The sequence below is a fragment of the Anopheles merus genome, chromosome 2R (assembly GCF_017562075.2).
Source record: "Anopheles merus strain MAF chromosome 2R, AmerM5.1, whole genome shotgun sequence".
NCBI classification, from domain to species: domain Eukaryota; kingdom Metazoa; phylum Arthropoda; class Insecta; order Diptera; family Culicidae; genus Anopheles; species Anopheles merus.
In genome coordinates this window covers 21,090,961-21,108,325 of record NC_054082.1, presented here as the reverse complement: position 1 = coordinate 21,108,325, position 17,365 = coordinate 21,090,961, and the positions used below count along the sequence as shown (strand labels likewise).

The 17,365-nt window shown below is 48.1% G+C and overlaps 1 protein-coding gene across 4 annotated transcripts in view; it reads right to left on the bottom strand.

Moving 5' to 3' along the window:
* Positions 1 to 17,365, bottom strand: part of LOC121590837 (calcium/calmodulin-dependent protein kinase kinase 1) — a 92,182-nt gene that overhangs the window by 52,225 nt on the left and 22,592 nt on the right. The window contains exon 1 of one of the 4 annotated variants that reach the window (XM_041910884.1): positions 1,897 to 1,964. The exons of the other annotated variants lie outside the window; for them this stretch is intronic. The gene's annotated coding sequence lies outside the window, so the exon portion shown is untranslated. Of the gene's footprint in view, positions 1 to 1,896; positions 1,965 to 17,365 lie in introns of those variants that run through there. 4 annotated transcript variants of the gene reach the window in all.

Sequence of the window (17,365 nt, the reverse complement as noted above, 5' to 3'; positions counted from 1 at the left end):
TTCCGCACTAACGGCATAACATTCGATGGTTTTGTGGTGCGGCAAAACTTTGCATCAATCACTAAAAATGGGAAAGTTTGAAACTAGTACAGCCAATACAAGTAGTTGCTGGCCCGAAATAAACCTTTCAGGTTGGTAAATGGTTTCCAAAGTTTCGAGAAAAAGTGGCTTAAGTTTGCTACCATTTTGAGCAGTTGCGGGTTTTTGGGTATAACATTCATTTTCTACGGCACACCACGAACACAAACAACACTCCAGGTGCTCATTTGCTCCGTTGCGTTGATATTGTTGAATCGATAATATTCTACAAGGATCAAGTGTGAAAATACATTTCGAATTAAAATCCATGTTTTTAAACGTCCCTTTTTTACAGGACGTTTAAAAAAGCTCCACTGCCTTCTCTTGAAACAAGCATCAATTACATCCCGAATAAATCCTCCGTTGCGTCGGAAGAGATGCGTCTTTCCGTTTAAATATATAATCACTCTCTTCGTAATAGCATCGGAAATAAACCTTCCGGAGATAAAACGGAAACAGCAACTCCATCACACACACACACACACACACACACACACACACACACACACACACACACACACACACACACCTACATCACACTTAGAATCCCTCCTCTTTCAACAAAGCAAAATGCTTATCTTGAATGTGTTATCACTTCACTTCATCACCAACGCCTTGCCGAGTGGGCTGAAGAAGGTGGACGATTCAAACAACGGCAAGTGTCGGCAAGCATCCTTTTCCGGAAGCCAGGTGGGTGGGTGTGTGTGTGTGTGTGAGCCAGTGCCAGTGCCGAACACAGTGACGAACAACCGGAATCCGAACTTGTCTGTTGCATCTGTGTCTTCGCACTTGTCACATCACACTCGTGTGTTGGTCCTCCTCTGCCCATCTATGACCCACCGTTGCACGCCGCATGGGATATGTTTGTTATTTTAAGAGCCTCTTTTCATTTTACGCTACCATTTGCTCCCGGCTTTGCACACGTGTGTTTGAATGTTTGCAGCATTCATCTAGCAGAAAACGGGAAAGCAATATGCAAACGGGTGGATAAATAGAAGAAAAATGAAGCCGCTGTTGATGGTTACAGACAACCAACCCACTCACCCACCACCACAGTTGCTCTTTTCGCTTGCTCCCGTTTGCTTCCATTGCAACCGTGCGCGGCGCTTTTCTCCCTCGGTGCGCCCTGCAATGCGTCGAGAGTCGATGAGTGGAGTAAATGCGCGTGTGTCACCGAAATGGCCATCGTTTTGATGTACCCGCGCCATTGGAAATGAGAGTGGCACTACGCAAAAAGGGGTAAACAATTTTCGAAACGTTCTCCCTTTTTGCTTGCGTTGGTTGGGGAGGGCATGTATACCCACACGGCACTGCATGACATGGGTTTAATGAAATTGCAGCGTGGCGAGCGCATTCAACATTGTTGATTCGCTCCTGTTACTTGCAGCAATCCTATTAAAGTTAGAAAATTGAAGAGAAGTTCACTCATGGAAAAATAAGCCAACGGTGCAGAGTTCCCCAGCCAACGGTGGTATTTTTTTATCACGTTTAGTGGTAAAGGTCAGCTTCGCGAGGAATTGACGTAAAGGCAGTGTACTTTACGTTCGAATTAAGCTCCAGCAACGCCCAAACGAACAAGGTTTCCGACGATATTCGCTTCCAACTTTTCGTAGATTCTGTCTACCAAACTCAAGCTTTTGCTATTGCAATGGCGCTTCCAACATTCAACAATTTCTGGAAGCATAAGGGCACTTCAATTTCCATCGAGCCTTAGTCAACTCTTTCACAAGGCGTCCCCTGGCATGAATAATCTGTTGGACAGTGTCTTTAACAACATCAATCACTTCACAGTAGAAACAGTAGCCCAACGTCTATTACCTTCAATGTACAGGCATTTTCTTCTTCCCGAGGATAAACGGGTTTCAGACCCAACCCATCGACGATTCTCTCGCATCAATTACCTGGAATGAAAAAGAGATACAAACAAAAAGGAAGGTTTAGTTTTATCGCTGATCGTTTGATGACATAGGATTTTCGTAAGGAAAATGGTTTGAAGATTGAAAACATTAAACCGCCTTTTGCGCTTCTTCTAGTACGTCAAAAAGGGAAAGAGCCAAACGGGTGATCCGAATCCAAATATTCCATCGTTCAATGATTTTCCAGCAAAAAAAATCCGATATTTTCCTATCGTCTCATATTATAGAACCTGTTTCAGGCGGGTAAAGGTATTTTCCCAGAACGAAGAGCAGCAAAAATCCAAAATGTTTAGGGATGATAGCAACGTCCCAAGAATTTCATTTAAACAATCATATTTAACCGGATTGCTGCCGTTGTTGATGGTGCTGCTGCTTCTACTGCTGTTGTTTTGTAATGCGCCAAAGGAGCAGGGAAAGCAGGATACAATTTTCCGTTCGCAACTTCATTTCAACTTCAAATCCAGCGCGTGCTTTACAAATCCAACCTGCGATGAGAGCAGTGGGCGGCAAATGCTTATAATTTTCCGACGAATTTCACTCCACGAAATGCTCCCGGGCAATGTGGAAACGACCGAACCATTCATAACGCTGTGCTGTGCGTAGATTGCGTTCGCCGCGTTCCGTCGAAAACAAAAATCCCATATCTGGAATTGCTGGAATGAATGTTCCCTAAGTGTACCATCAACCGGTTGGATAAATGGTGATACAAATTGGGCTAAAATAAACGCGCACCGATTCCCCATCAAATGGTGTCGCGGTGTTGTTGTGTACGTGCTCGATCGGTTGGAAAACAGATTGTTGAGAGCATGAAAAGCTGTTCTATTTCTGTGCGGGCTCCATTTTTTTAAAAAACGTTGGGAAATTTGTTACATTTACACAAACGATAGTTTTTAAACCGCTCTGCTGAAAACAAACTAACACCGTTCTTTTTTTAGTGCAACTTGTAATCCTGCTTCCCCAAACCCCGATGCTTGATGGATGTAAATATTTGGAAACACAGGAAGAGTCGGATGCCTTACCAAATATTTATGCTACTCTTCCGTGCCGCCCAAAACGCCCATTGCTGCAGAGCGGCTTCCAATTTTTCGACTCACCGACTCCTTGCGCGCCACATAAAAAAGCTATCAAACAAACACTAACCCAACGCAGCAGCAGCAGCAACAACAAAAGTCTACATTAAAACCACACAACCAACGACGAGACGATGTTCCGCACCGCCGACAAACGACAACACAACATGTACTCCCATCGATAACGTACACTTTTCTGCTGCTTTGCCTCCCGCCGACGGTTTTTTCCCCCACCGTAATCATCACAATCGGGCCACCGGTAAACAGCCGCGACAATGGAACCAATCTTCTGCCGTCCGAAGACCCCGGGAGACGATTTGTTGACAGACCTGAAATCTGGTCCCGAAATTGTCGCGCAAAAAATCGATCGGGAGTGAATCCCATCGCGCGGGGGTTTTCAAAATATGTTCCATAACGATGCTCCCCAAAAAAACAAAATTCAATTCGCAGACAGGGACCTGTTTGTGTCGTTCGAACAGTCGCAGGGGAGTGTGAGAACGCGCATTACAATAACAATTGTTGGGTTTTGACAGTGAGGATGCACCACCAGTTTGTCAATCCTTTCAATCAGTGCCTTTCAAACGTTCAAACGATCGTTCTAACGACGAGTGCGAGTACGTTGAGCATTGTGTGCTTTAAATCTTTAAATTACAGCGTTAGACCAACACAAAACCACAGTCATTACACGAACAAAACAGCACAGGAAACGGGAGTGGCAAGTTGAGTATGCTTCCCCGCCCCGGCACCAAACGAGCCCGGGAATCGTCAGCGGGTAATTACGGCGAAAATACGAAAAAGTACCTCAAGCCGACGCCAACATAATTATCTCTTGTTTTGCACCCCGGAGCCCCCGGGGATTGTGCCTCTTCCTCCCCAGAGCAGGTCGCGTCGTGTTGGTTTTATTACGATTTCTTATTTCCGGCCCGAGTTTCACGGCTCAACGGCTTCATATCCTTTTCCCTTTTCGAGGATTTTGTTTTCCCTTTTCCTCCCTCTCTCTCTCTCTCTCTCTCTCTCTCTCTCTCTCTCTCTCTCTTTTCCGTCCACTCTCGCTCTACTTGCGGTTCTGCCGCGCAGGAAAGTTCGTCCGGCTGGCTAGCAGAATGGAGAAAAAGTTAACAGAGTGTCAATTACTGGTTGTGAATTGTTTGCTTTTATAATTTTCCGTTCCGTCAGCTTCAGTTCGTAATGACTGGGGGTGCTGTGGCAAAACTACAGCAAATTATGTTGTTTTATCAGTCCGCTTGAAGCAGCTCAAAATTTTGCTCCCCTTTTTGCATTGCCTTTGGGCAGGGGCGTTGGTACTAGAACTGGAACAGTAAGTTGCATTAAGCAGCTATCAGATTTATTTCATATTTCATGTTTCAATGCATATTTCACTGTTTGCCACATGGCTGGAACAATGTTTTTATATAATAAATCTAATACAAGCCTAATCAAAAGCAGTTGCTAAACTGGGCAGAGATTGAAATCGAACAAGTGGGATGTGGAGTTGAACATATGCAGCGCGCATCTCTGTGTCCTATTGCTGTGCGACGAGAAGGAACAAGTAATGGGGGACGAGGACGTAGGATACGGGCTGGTACATATAAGGTGATAGACGAGTGCAAGGATGGTGAAACAACACAGTGGAGTAGAAGTGATGCAAGGAAAGAAGATTGGGCAATGTATCGGCGGAATTAAAGGGACAACAGACCAAACAGACAACATCTTTCGTCGTAAGAATGAAGGGAAGAAGAGCTAACCCCGAGAACTGAAGGACCTCTGTACTCTCTCGATACGGTCCTCGATATGGATACTAGCCGAAGGCGACCAGACCACCGAACAAGTATTCGAGTAGAGAGCGGACCAGAGAACAGAATTAAGTCTTAAGGCATAGATGATCAGTGAAATGAAATGCGACACGTTTCAGTACCTCTAGCGTTTTACGGGCCCGGGAGATCAGGGAGTCAATATGGTTACTGAATGTATAACCTACATCCTGCCAAACACCAAGGTCCTCGACACGGTTTACAGGGACATCATCTATGGGATACGGATAGATGATTGGTGAACGGAAACGAGTGAATGAGATGACATTACATTTACCAGGACTGAGAAGAAGTCTGTTTTGAAGCACAGAGCAATCACCGGGTGAGGAAAAAGGATAAAATATTTTGATGTCGTCGGCATAGCACAGAAAACATTCATTAGGTAGAACAAAACTGACATAATTGATGAAAAGGATAAATAACAGTCGACTTAGGATAATCCCTTGAGGTACACCCGTCTTAGAGAGGATGGGAGAAAAAGGAGAAGTTAGACTTGACACAATAGGAGCAATTACAGAGGTATGAACGAAACCAGGAGGTAATGGAGTCACGGATGCCGAGTTGCGATAGTTTAAATGCAGATTTGAAATCTGTGTACACGTAATCGAGTGATTTCTTGTTAATTTTCATTCAAAACGTTATACCATGGTATGAACCATAACAAATGTTTTCAAAGAGTAGCGAAACCACCATCGTGTAACATCTGTCCCCGCTTCACTCCCGACGAGAAACCCTGCAAATTGTATGCATTACGTTGCGAGTCCATTTTGACCCATCCCGCCGCGAACCGCGCGGCTACATTCCACAGGCACCATCATCATGTGTGTTAGCTAAACCAACCAAGTGTAAGCGGGAATACGCTCCAGAGATATTTCGGATAAACATTATGAAACGTGTGAAAGGGCGCGTTGGAAGAGTGTTTGTTGCTAAATAGGATGGAGCACTGTAACAAATAAGTGGAGTTTCTTGGGAATACGCTGGAGAAGTGTGAGAAAAGACGTATAAAATAAGCGAGCAATACTGCGAGTGGACGATAATAATGACAAGTGACAGCAGGGCCGTCCCGTTGAACATTTTATAATGCATGAAGCGCGATTTAAATCTACCCTCGAATGGAAGTGTTTTCCGACCAAAGGCTAACCTCGTACAAGCGGTACCAACAATCTTTCTGTGCATCGGGATAAATAAGTGTGGGGCATTACTGCGTTGAAGTGAATTAAAAAAAATAATAAAAAAAAAATAATATTAATAATATAAAAAAAAGGAAAAAAAAATATAATAATTATAATATTATATAAATAATAATAATAAAAAAAAAAAAAAGCTCATCAGGTTCAATCCAGGTTACCACTAACATCATGGAACTCCGATCCCGTGCAGGCCCGGTAGAATGCAGTCTCGGGGCAAGGCCAAAGAAGCCGGCAATGCCTACAGTGGCATGCAGGGAGTCACGACAGCCACTGTCTTTCCGAGCTAACACCAGCAGCACGGCGCGAGCAACAGAGGCGAGCGAGCTGAGACTACAGCTCGATGAGACGCGCAGGGAGAAAGCTGAGCTGCAGGCTCTCGTATTGCAGCTCCAAACTCAACTGGAATCCATGCGCCAACAGTTGGTAGAGAGCTCGGAGCGTGCGGACCGACAGGCCAAAGAAGCACGAGAAGACTCCTTACGTCGCGAGAACTTTCTTCGAGAGGAAGTAGATCGGCGAGCAAAGGAAATGCGAGAGGAAGCAAGAAAAGATCGTGAACTCATTGCCAAGATGATGCAGCGCCAGCGTGAGCAGCCGAATACACAAGAACGGCAAACGCGAAAGCAGCAGGATCAGCAATGTCAGCAACAATCGTCACAGCCATCGTCACAACAACAAAAGCCGCACCGCCAGGTAGTGAGCAACGAAGTGAACGAAGGAGCATCAACGTCGGCAGGTATAGTTGAGGACCCATTTACTGAGGTGGTTAAACGAGGGTCGCGTCGCTGGCAAGAAATTCGGGCAGAGCGGCGACAGCAACAGCAGCACCAACAGCAATTGCAGACAACCTCGATTGCGGGTGGACGGCTATCGGTTGATGATCATCAGCCACTGCAGCAAAAGAATCTGCAGCAGCAGAGACGCGAGCAGCTCAACAAGGAGCAGCATCGCCCAGCCCGTAAACAGCCGGATAAAATCTTTGTGGCGCCGGCAGCTGGAGTGACGTACTTTACCCTGTACCAGAAGGTTCGGCTGAATCCGAATCTGGAGGAGGAGAATAGCCTGATTCGTCGTGGAAATCGTTCCACAAGGGATCACCTACGCCTCCTGCTAAAACATGGTGCCGATGCTGGAGCCCTCCTGGGCAAAATACAAGAGGCCGTCGGCGAAAGCGGTACTGCACGTGCCGTAGCAGATATGGGGGAAGTCATCATACCAAACATTGACATGCTGGCTACGGAGGCAGATATCCGCAAGGCACTTCAAATTGCCTTGGAAAAAGAGGCGATGCTGGCCTCAATCAATGTCTGGGAGCAGCGTGATGGCTCACTACGTGCGCGTGTGAAATTGCCTCGTAGTGACGCCAACTATCTCATCGACAAGCGGCTTATAATTGGTTTTTCTAGCTGCAAGGTGCGCGAAGCACCGAAGCCATCTGCCGAGTCGCGTCGATGCTTTCGATGCCTTGAACGCGGCCACATGGTCCGAGAATGTCAGGGGACGGACCGATCTAGTCTGTGTATTCGCTGCGGTGCAGCCGATCACAAGGCGGTGAACTGTACCAATGACGTTAAGTGCCTGTTATGTGGCGGCCCGCATCGAATTGCCGCCGCCTCCTGCGCTGTTACATCAATGACCTGTTAATGGATATCTTGCAGATAAACATTAATAAGTGCAGGATTGCGCAGGACCTTGCGCTAAATACCATGCGTGTAGAGAAGGCGGACGTATTGCTTTTGTCAGAGTTATATGCAGTCCCTCAGAACAACGGAAACTGGGTGGTTGACAGGGACAGGTCGGTGGCCATCGTGACGAGTGGGGTGCGCTATCCAATACAACGTATTCGCAGCGTTACAGTTCCTGGTATCGTTGTAGCGGATGTGAACGGGATAACAATTGTATGTTGTTATGTGAAACCTAATGTCAGTGTCCGGCAGTTTGAGGAAATTATGGAAAGGATAGACATACTTATCCGTGGCCATCCGAGAGTGCTGTTGGCAGGTGACTTCAACGCCTGGCACACAGCGTGGGGGAGTGAACGTACTAAGCCGAAAGGCATTGCGCTTTTACAGCTGGTTAATGATCTGGGACTTGAGGTACTGAATATCGGGACATCCCACACATTCCGGGGCTGTGGATCAGCACGGCCCAGTAGGATAGACGTAGCTTTTGCCAGTCCGTCCATCTGCCGTCCAGACCTAGCAGCAAACCCTGCAACCTGCTGGCGGATCCTGTCACGATACTCCTATTCTGACCATGTTTACATCCGCTACACAGTTGGAGAACAACCACCGAGGGAACAGCAATCAGGGACAGCGAGAAGACAACGCACAGCAGTACGGTTGGCCGGGACGCGATGGAACACACGTCAGTTCGATCCTACACTCTTCGAGTCAGCACTGCAGTCAACCCGGTTTGAGGACCGGGCTACGCATGCGAAGAGTCTGATTGAGTCATTGACAAGAGCCTGCGATGAGACGATGTCGCGCGTGTTCCCATCACAAGACCACACCGGTCGGCCAGCGTATTGGTGGACTCCGGCCATTGAAGAGTTGGTGAACGAGTGCCGTATTGCAGAACAGCGGCGATTAGCTTCACCCACCGATCCCGATATTTCAGCATTGGATCGACAGGCTCGTCATGCGTTGAAGACTGCGATTAAGGCGAGCAAGAAACAGTTCTTTGACCGAATGCTTCAAGCGTTGCATGATGATGAGACGGGACAGTGCATCCGTAAGGTCCTGTATCGCCTACAGCCCTCTCGGACAGCGCAAGAACGGGATCCGGTGGTATTGGAGAGCGTTGTATCGACGTTGTTTCCGGATCATCCTCCAGCAGAGTGGCCAACTGAGGACGAACATGAAGTTGGCAACAGGGCGCCGCTTCGTGAGGTGACTGATTTGGAGCTGCAGATTATCGCCAGCGGTATGCAACCTAGGAAAGCCCCTGGTCTCGATGGCGTGCCGAACGCTGCATTGGCGTCTGCCATTAAGAACTATCCAAGATCCTTTCGACAAGTGTATCAGGAGTGCCTAGACAGGTCATGCTTCCCAGAACAATGGAAAAAGCAGCGGCTGGTACTCCTGCCCAAGCCGGGCAAGCCACCGGGGGATCCATCGTCCTTTCGCCCGATCTGCCTGCTGGACAACGCGGGCAAAACGTTCGAAAGGTTGTTGCTGGATCGCTTGAATGAGCACCTGGAAGATTCCGATAATCCACAACTGTCTGAATACCAATACGGTTTTCGGCGTGGGAGATCGACATTGCTGGCAATCCAACAGGTGGTAAATGCGGGCAGACGAGCCATGTCGTTCGGGCGCACAAACAACCGTGATCGGCGCTGCCTCATGGTTGTCGCGCTCGACGTGCGCAACGCGTTTAACACCGCCAGCTGGCAATGTATTGCTGAGGCCCTCAGGGATAAAGGAGTTCCCCTGCAATTGCGTAACATTCTGCAGGATTATTTCACTGACAGGGAACTGACGTACGATACAACAGATGGTCCCGTAACGCGTCGGGTCTCGGCCGGCTGTCCACAGGGATCTATATTGGGTCCTACGCTTTGGAACGTCGGATACGACGGCGTGTTACGGTTGGAGCTTCCTGAAGGTGCACAGGCAGTTGGGTTCGCAGACGATTTGGCAATTTTGGCGGCAGGAACCACGCCAGAACACGCGGCAGCAATTGCAGAGGAGGCAGTAGAAAGAGTGCACGCATGGATGCGACAACATCACCTGCAATTAGCACCAGAAAAGACGGAATGCGTCATGATTTCCAGCCTCCGTCGAGGGCACCCAGAGATCCCGATAAGGGTTGGTGGAATTGAGATCCGCTCCAAGCAGGCAATACGCTATCTGGGGGTCATGATTCATGACCACCTTCTTTGGCGACCACACGTGACGATGGCAGTGGAAAAGGCCAACCGCGTTGTGAAGGTCGTGACCAACGTAATGAGGAACCACAGCGGGCCCCGGGTAGCTAAGCGGAGATTGCTTGCCGGGGTGTCTGAAGCGATTATTCGCTACGGTGCACCCATCTGGGCTGAGGCCACGGATCGTCAGTGGTGCCGGCGGATGCTGGCAAGCGTCCAGCGACCCCTGGCGCAGCGAGTCGTATGCGGATTCAGATCCATTAGCTACAGCGTTGCTGTACTCATGGCAAGGCTCATCCCTCATCACCTTTTGATAAAGGAAGACGCGAGATGCCACCAACGGTACTTCGCCGACCCGGAAGCAAGTCGTGCTGTCATCCGACGTGAGGAACGCGCGGTGACGCTGGAGGTATGGCAACGGGAGTGGGATGCGAACGCATCGAATCCAGGAGCCAGCCGTTACGCACGTTGGGCACACAGATTGATCCCCGAGGTGCATTCATGGATGGCACAGAAGCGGGGTGAGGTGGACTTTCATCTTGCCCAGATACTCTCGGGACACGGATTTTTCCGAGAGTTTCTGCATGTCTGCGGCTTCGCTCCATCCCCAGAATGCCCGGAATGCACAGGCTCGGTTGAGTCAGTGGCTCACGTGTTGTTCCACTGTCCGAGGTTTGCAGAGGTTCGGCGCGACCTACTGGAGATGGGAGAGGACGGTTCTATAACAGAGGAGAACCTCGGACAAATGTTGCTGAAAAGTTCAGACTCTTGGATCCGCATTCAGGAAGTAGCATGCCGCATCACCACGGTGCTGCAAGTGCGCTGGAGAGAAGATGAGGCGGCGCTGAATACGCTTGCTAATTCCACATCCGCAGAGGCGACAGTCAACGCTGAACAGATGCAGGACGACCCGGCTGCAGCCCGACGAGCGGCCCGTAACCGTCAAGCAAGGGCCCGGAGAGTGCAGGAACGCGTGGAGCAGCTTGGGGACGTGGAATTGGCGTCGGCGTTCAGGCAGTTGTACGGTCCATCAGCCAGCGATGCGACATCATCAATTCCGGCAGCAGTGCCTTTGCTATTGGAGGCAACAGCAACAATAGACCCTACACTAGTAGCAGCAGCCGTAGCAGTAGCAGAAGCAGCAACATCATCGGCAGCTGAGGCAGCACCACGAGTAGCAGCTGAGGTTGCACCCTTCTCAGCAACCACCGGAATGGCGCCGCCGTCATCACCGTCATCACCAAATCTCTCTCCCAGACGTCGGAGACAAGTGCAGCGGCAGGCCAGAGCACATATGCCCCCCGGCAGACAACAGAATGGTAGAGCAGTGCCTTCTGCAGAGGAGCTGGAGCGTCGTCGCCAGCGACAACGAGAAATGGAGAGAGCCCGACGACAACGGCAGCGGAGGGCGAGGGATAGTCAGGCCGTCACGATCCCTTTTTCGCCATTACCATCGGACGAAATGCAAGAAAGGAGATCTACACTAACAGCAGATGAGGAAGCTGCTATAAGCATGGAGGCAACATCGGGGCGTTAAACAATCCGCAGTATGTAGGGTGGTTAGAAGCGCTACGGAAGGACAGTAAGGTTTCACGGAAAAAAAAAATCGAAGGAATACGACACAGTATCGTTTATGTTTTTGCGAGTTAAATTAATTAAATCACTAATAAAGAAAGGAAGGTCTGTATGGACGGTTAAACCTGGTGGGTAAATCCCTAACGGGTAATTCCCACTGGGAGGCGCAAGCAGTTGGGAACGAATGAATATTGGAACCAATAAACTGCTTATTTATATTAAAAAAAAAAAAAAAAAATCATCATGTGTGTTGGTTTTGTGTAATGAGTCTTGCGCATCTTGGAGAAGCGACCGTACGCAGTACAGCCAACCAGCTAACGCGATTGCCGCCGCCCGCAGGGTTCTGTATGCAAAAGCGCTTAAGCATTATTATTAACCCCGAGAACCGATCGGAAGTGGGAGTCCCGGGCATTGGCAAATGATTGAACATTGCCCGCAACATGCGTTATTTACATAAATGCGACGGGAAGCATGGGCCCCTGCCACAGCACTCCTGTATCTTATCGCGCACGGTTATGTTACCGAGCGCGTAACGCGTTAAACAATCAGCCGAGCGCGAGCGAGCGCGCGCGCGTACGTGGCCGCGGCTCCGGTTTGCTGTTTCTGCTATCGAAACGTACATCTTGTCTACGCACAGAAAACAACATCGTACCAATGTTACCGGCCTGTCTTAATTCTCACTCTTTTGCTCCGTCTCTGACCGTTCATTCGCGCGCCCTCACTCTCTTTCCCAGTGCCCAGCAACAACATCCTTGCTTTGCAGTAAGTACGCGATGGTTCCCAAGCCTACAGCAACAGACACACACATAGAGCGCGCCTACCGAAAGCAGAGCAGCGGTGCTCGAAATGTGCATATAAAAGCAGGTTATATTGCTGCTAGCTGCTTGCGGCGTGTAACGACGGAAATTCCCAGCATTTTCTACTACACCACCTTTTCTTGGTGCTAATATATTCCGAACCAATTGGTCAGTGTGCGCGCCAAGCGGCAAGTGGGTGAAGAGGGGAAAAAAGGCACAACCGCGTGCGGCCCATGGGTGAACGGTGCTCCGGTGCGTGTTTTATGCGTTTGAGCCGCGTCGACTCGCGTCGGATACGATAGGTTTGGAGTGAAAAATGTGTGGAAAGCGACGTGTTTGTTTCTGTACCCCTCCTGCTACTTCTTTTCTCCAACATTCCGGCGTGCCCAGCTTGCCGAAACGGCTCCTACTTACGGAGTTAAGCGCTTTGGTGTGTTTACTTGAACTTTTCACGTCCTAAAGAAACAACCTGTCCAGGAACAGGGGGGCGCAAAGCACTTCACGAGTACAATGGTGAGGGAAAGCAGTGGGGCCAAAACGCCGGGAGCTTAATCCGAAAAGGCGATCATTAGAAGCTTGTTTTGGCAACGGAAACATACAGCCAAGGAAATGCAATGATATTGTTATCTCCAAGTAAAGAAATCATAACCTTAAACGTCTTGCTGTAAGCTTTAAAGAAGCAGAAATAAAAATGAGGACGGACCGCTCCGACAAAACGAACTCCCAGGTTGAATGAAATCGCACTGAACCAACTAACTGCAACGAAAGGTCATAGAGAGCGGTAAAGTATAGACTCGCCCGCGTTAGGGCCCCACCCATCGTTACCCGTTAATCCACCCCTCAAGCTCAACTTTCACATCAATTGATTAAGTGTACGACGGTTTTGACGTCGTTGTGCGCTCAAAAAGGGTAGAAACACACACTTAAGAACTTCGCTCCTCCTTGCTTTAACACACTCAAACCGACACGATATTCGCGTGCCATCCCGGATCCAGGTTCGTTGTCGTCGTCGTCGTCGTCGCAATGTGACAGACAACTTGCCAGTGCCAAAGTGTACTTTCGAAAGGGGGACTGCATTTCCTTCCTTATTTTTTCTTTTCTTTTCCGCTTCCTGACACGAAACTGTGCCCGTTCAAAGAGGATAAGAAAATATATGCCTCATATATCAAACAAGCTTAGCAGCACGGTGGAGTGTAGAAGCGAGGCTGGGTCACCTGACACCAGAAGGAAAGCGGAGATACTACTACCGGCAGCTGTGTCCCACTGGAGAAGAAGGCGAAATACAACACACGGTCGCGAACGGAGAAAACTGTAACTGCTGTGTCCTTTGCCGCTGGCGGGGCAGCGTTCCGTTCATTTCCGCCCCATTTGCTGACAGAGCGAACGATGGATGGGGATGTCTTTCGAGGGCGACATTGCATTTCGAGATGCTATGCGAGTCGTTCGTAATGTCTTCTGCTGGAAGAATCGGTCCATCGCGTCGGTGGGCTTCTCGGCAGTGGTAGAAACCCAAAGGGTGGGGTGCGAAAAAGCGCATGGAAATAATAAGCGAATATAAGGAAATCAAACAAAAACGTTCTTTCCTAACTTTTACCAAAGCGCACAGACGGAAATGACACACGCGGTCAGCATTACACAGCACAGTAGTACCCTCGGCCGAGTGCGAGCTGTCGCAGCGAGATTTGTGTGGCAGCTTTCCGTTCCAAAAGCCCGGGGACTCTATCTGCTGCTCTAAGGCCGGCCGGGTGGCTCGGCTGGCAAAGGCGCCCACCCGACCATCCATCGGTTCTCGGTCGGTCTTGCCAGAAACTCTGCGCTGACCCAATTCCACCGTGGGCGGTGGACCATTTTGAAGTGACCTTCATGTCCTGGGTAAGGTACACGACCACATTTACCCGAAGAAACGCAAACAAAATGAATGGGTTTGCGGTACGGGCACGTACATTTTGGGTACGATATAATAGAACTCGAATCGGAACGATCAAACAATCAATTGAATCGCAATAAAACGGTGAACAGCCCCATTCCAGGAAAGCGATATTTTTTTACGAACGATTCTAGATCCGGTAGGGGTTATATGTCAGGAGCTTTTGACGGTACCTTTGTATCTGTTTAAAAGCGTGCCACTACTATCGATAAAAGCGGACAATACACACACACACACACACGAACTTCCAAACAGTATCAACTTGTGTTAAAATTTAATCAACCCATCCTGACATCCCGCCGACGGTTGCTCTCCCCCCGTTCTAGAGACAGTGTGGTTAATTAATTTTACAAATTTCTTACTAATCATCAGCCTCGGTTGAAAAAGCACCTACCTTGCTCTCCCCCCAGTTTCCATCCGGGGATACGTATTGTCACGAAGGGGTACGGAATAAATTACACCTCCTATCTGGCGTTTCGTCGTACATTATTCACGTTTGAATTATTAACGAACGATGTTAATAGCACACGGCGCACCGTCACCCTGTCGGCAAAGGTGTGGGACGGCGGTGGGAAGCTTGAATGGTGAAAAAGATCCTCGGGCACGTAGTTTCCACGCGCTTTGTAGGGGTAAGCGGGGCAAAACGGGTATGTGGGGCAAAATGGGCACCTTCTATTTATGCATTACTTCACTACGAAGATACATTCCAATGCTCAAAATGTATTCATTAGAATGTTCTGCCACTTCGAAAATAAGCTTAAACCAGTGTCACAGAGATGGAAGTGGAAGTTTTACATGGTACATTTTTAAAGATATGATATTTCTATACAATTTGTCTGAAGAAAGTAAGGCAATCGAATGAGTATTTTTACTAATATAACAAAAAATACAAAAATGCTTCACATGGGGCAAAATGGGCTGTTACGCTTGGGGTAAAATGGCCAGATGCTTTTGACACACGGCGCACAGCCGTCATTTTGATAATGGTGGCAGGCACAGCTTAAAAAGATTCGATTTTGTAGATTGAAACATGTAAAACCTGTTATAATTTTGTTAACATATTTTTGGGAGCATTTTCAGGGCTTTGTTGAACAGCATAACAAAAGATGGGACGCATTTTACGAAACGTGCGTCAAAGCATAGACCATTACCTAAACGCAGTTGTTGTGACGTTTTGTTTACATTTTGTCCCAGGGATTTGCCCATTTTGCCCCGCTTTCCCGTAAACTCCTCTTCGTACAACGAAAATTGTGCTACTCTCAGCTTCTCCTTTTGCCAACGGAGGGGAGGAATTGAACAAAACGAGATTTTTTTAAACATTATTTTTCAACCCGCATGCATGGGACATCGAATTGAACATGACGCCTTGAAGGGTTTAGCCTTCTTTTTTCATGGTACGACACACAACAACAAAAAACGGACAATCCTTTTTTGTGCTGTTTTAACTTCCAAAGGTCGCATCAGAATGAGAAAAAGGCCCCAGGAGGAGCGCGTGGCTGCGCGAAAAAAAATAAAAAGGGGGAACATCACAAACGCGTCGGTTGGTTGGCCTTTCGGCAAGCTTTCCGACCCGATTCCGCGAACAGGTCAGAGGTTAGGTATTTTTTACACGAATTAAGGGTTTTTTTTGTATTTTGATTTTGAAGGGGTTTTTTTTGGGACAATCAAAGAAACATGAAAACATCGCCAAAAAGGAAACAAACTTGAATTTGCGCGTTTTGTCTGGGTAATACATCGTGAACGTCAACACTGTACGCGGATTGTGTGTATGGGTGTGGGACGTGTTGATGACGACAAGGACCGATCAAACGCCGGCAACCATCTCCCCCCCCCCCCCCCCCCCCCCCCCCTCGCAGGAGTTGATGATGATTATGATGATGTCCCATCTGCCAATTTGGGACTCAGTTTTACAACGCACCCTCCCCACACACATACACACACAAACAGAGCTGCTGCTTTGCCACTTTTGCAACTGGTCCCCACCCAACAGGAGGAGTAAGAACACCAAATCATTAGGCGCCATCATCAAACGGTTTTATTAAATTAAACCAGAGAGCGCAGTCAAGCGCAAAAGTTTTGTCGGATGTGCCCGCTTCAATGAGCCGGCGTGCGTGGTGGCTGGGGGGCGGGTGTTTATGTCCCCCCCCCCCAGTGGGTTAACGGACAGCGCGCAAAGCAAAGCGCCCGTTGTGAATGGAACACTGCACGAAAAGTTAGATCGTTTGACAGTTTTAAACGACGCGGCGATGGGCTCACCGGGGACCAGTGCCAGCCAGTGCTTTTAATGCCATCCCGCCTCGGGGATGGTAAAACCAACTGCGACTGCAGCCTGCCAGCACTGCTACGATTCCTCTGCTAGCACCGGAATTCCGTCTTGTGATTCGTAAATTATGCTTCACTATGGGAAAGTTTTGCGGGAAGGTTTCGTTGTGTTTCGTGTCGCTCGAAATTACTCGGATGGACTGCAGGTGGCTGTGACACTGAATGCGTGCAAACCAAGCTGCCCCGATAAGGATTCTTCAATGGATCATTGTTTGTTAAGGTGATAGGACAAGGCTAGGATGTTCGGAACTTTGGAAATAAAAAAAGACAGATTTGATTCTTCATCTTGCGACACGTAAAACTTGCCCCGGAATAGTGTTAGGCAGCGGGGTTTAAATGTTTGTTTTTGCGTAATTTAACAAAACTGAACACTGTACAAATTTAAACAAAGTTTACTAAATTTAATACGCTTGGCAGTAGTGGATGTATTTATTGTCTAGAGTTTATTAACATTTATATTGAACTTGCAATGCGATAAGATCGCGACTAAAGCTATTGTAAAGCTGTAAAACGTGAGCAATGAATGACTAACTCTAACCAATGTGAAAAATACAGTTCGAACACTATAAATTAAGTGTGACAATATTGTAGATATATTGTGTGTTGTGGGCAACATAAATTGTTGTATCGGCGTCCATAGGTTAGACAATACAGTCGCAAAGGGGAAAAATAATAAAAAAAGTAACTTTGTGGAGAGTTGCGACCATAACGATCGCGCGAGAAAGGGATTCTATTTTTTTCTATTTAACCTCCATTAATCTAGGCAATTTTTAGCACATTTATTTTTCTCATTTTTATGTTACCTACT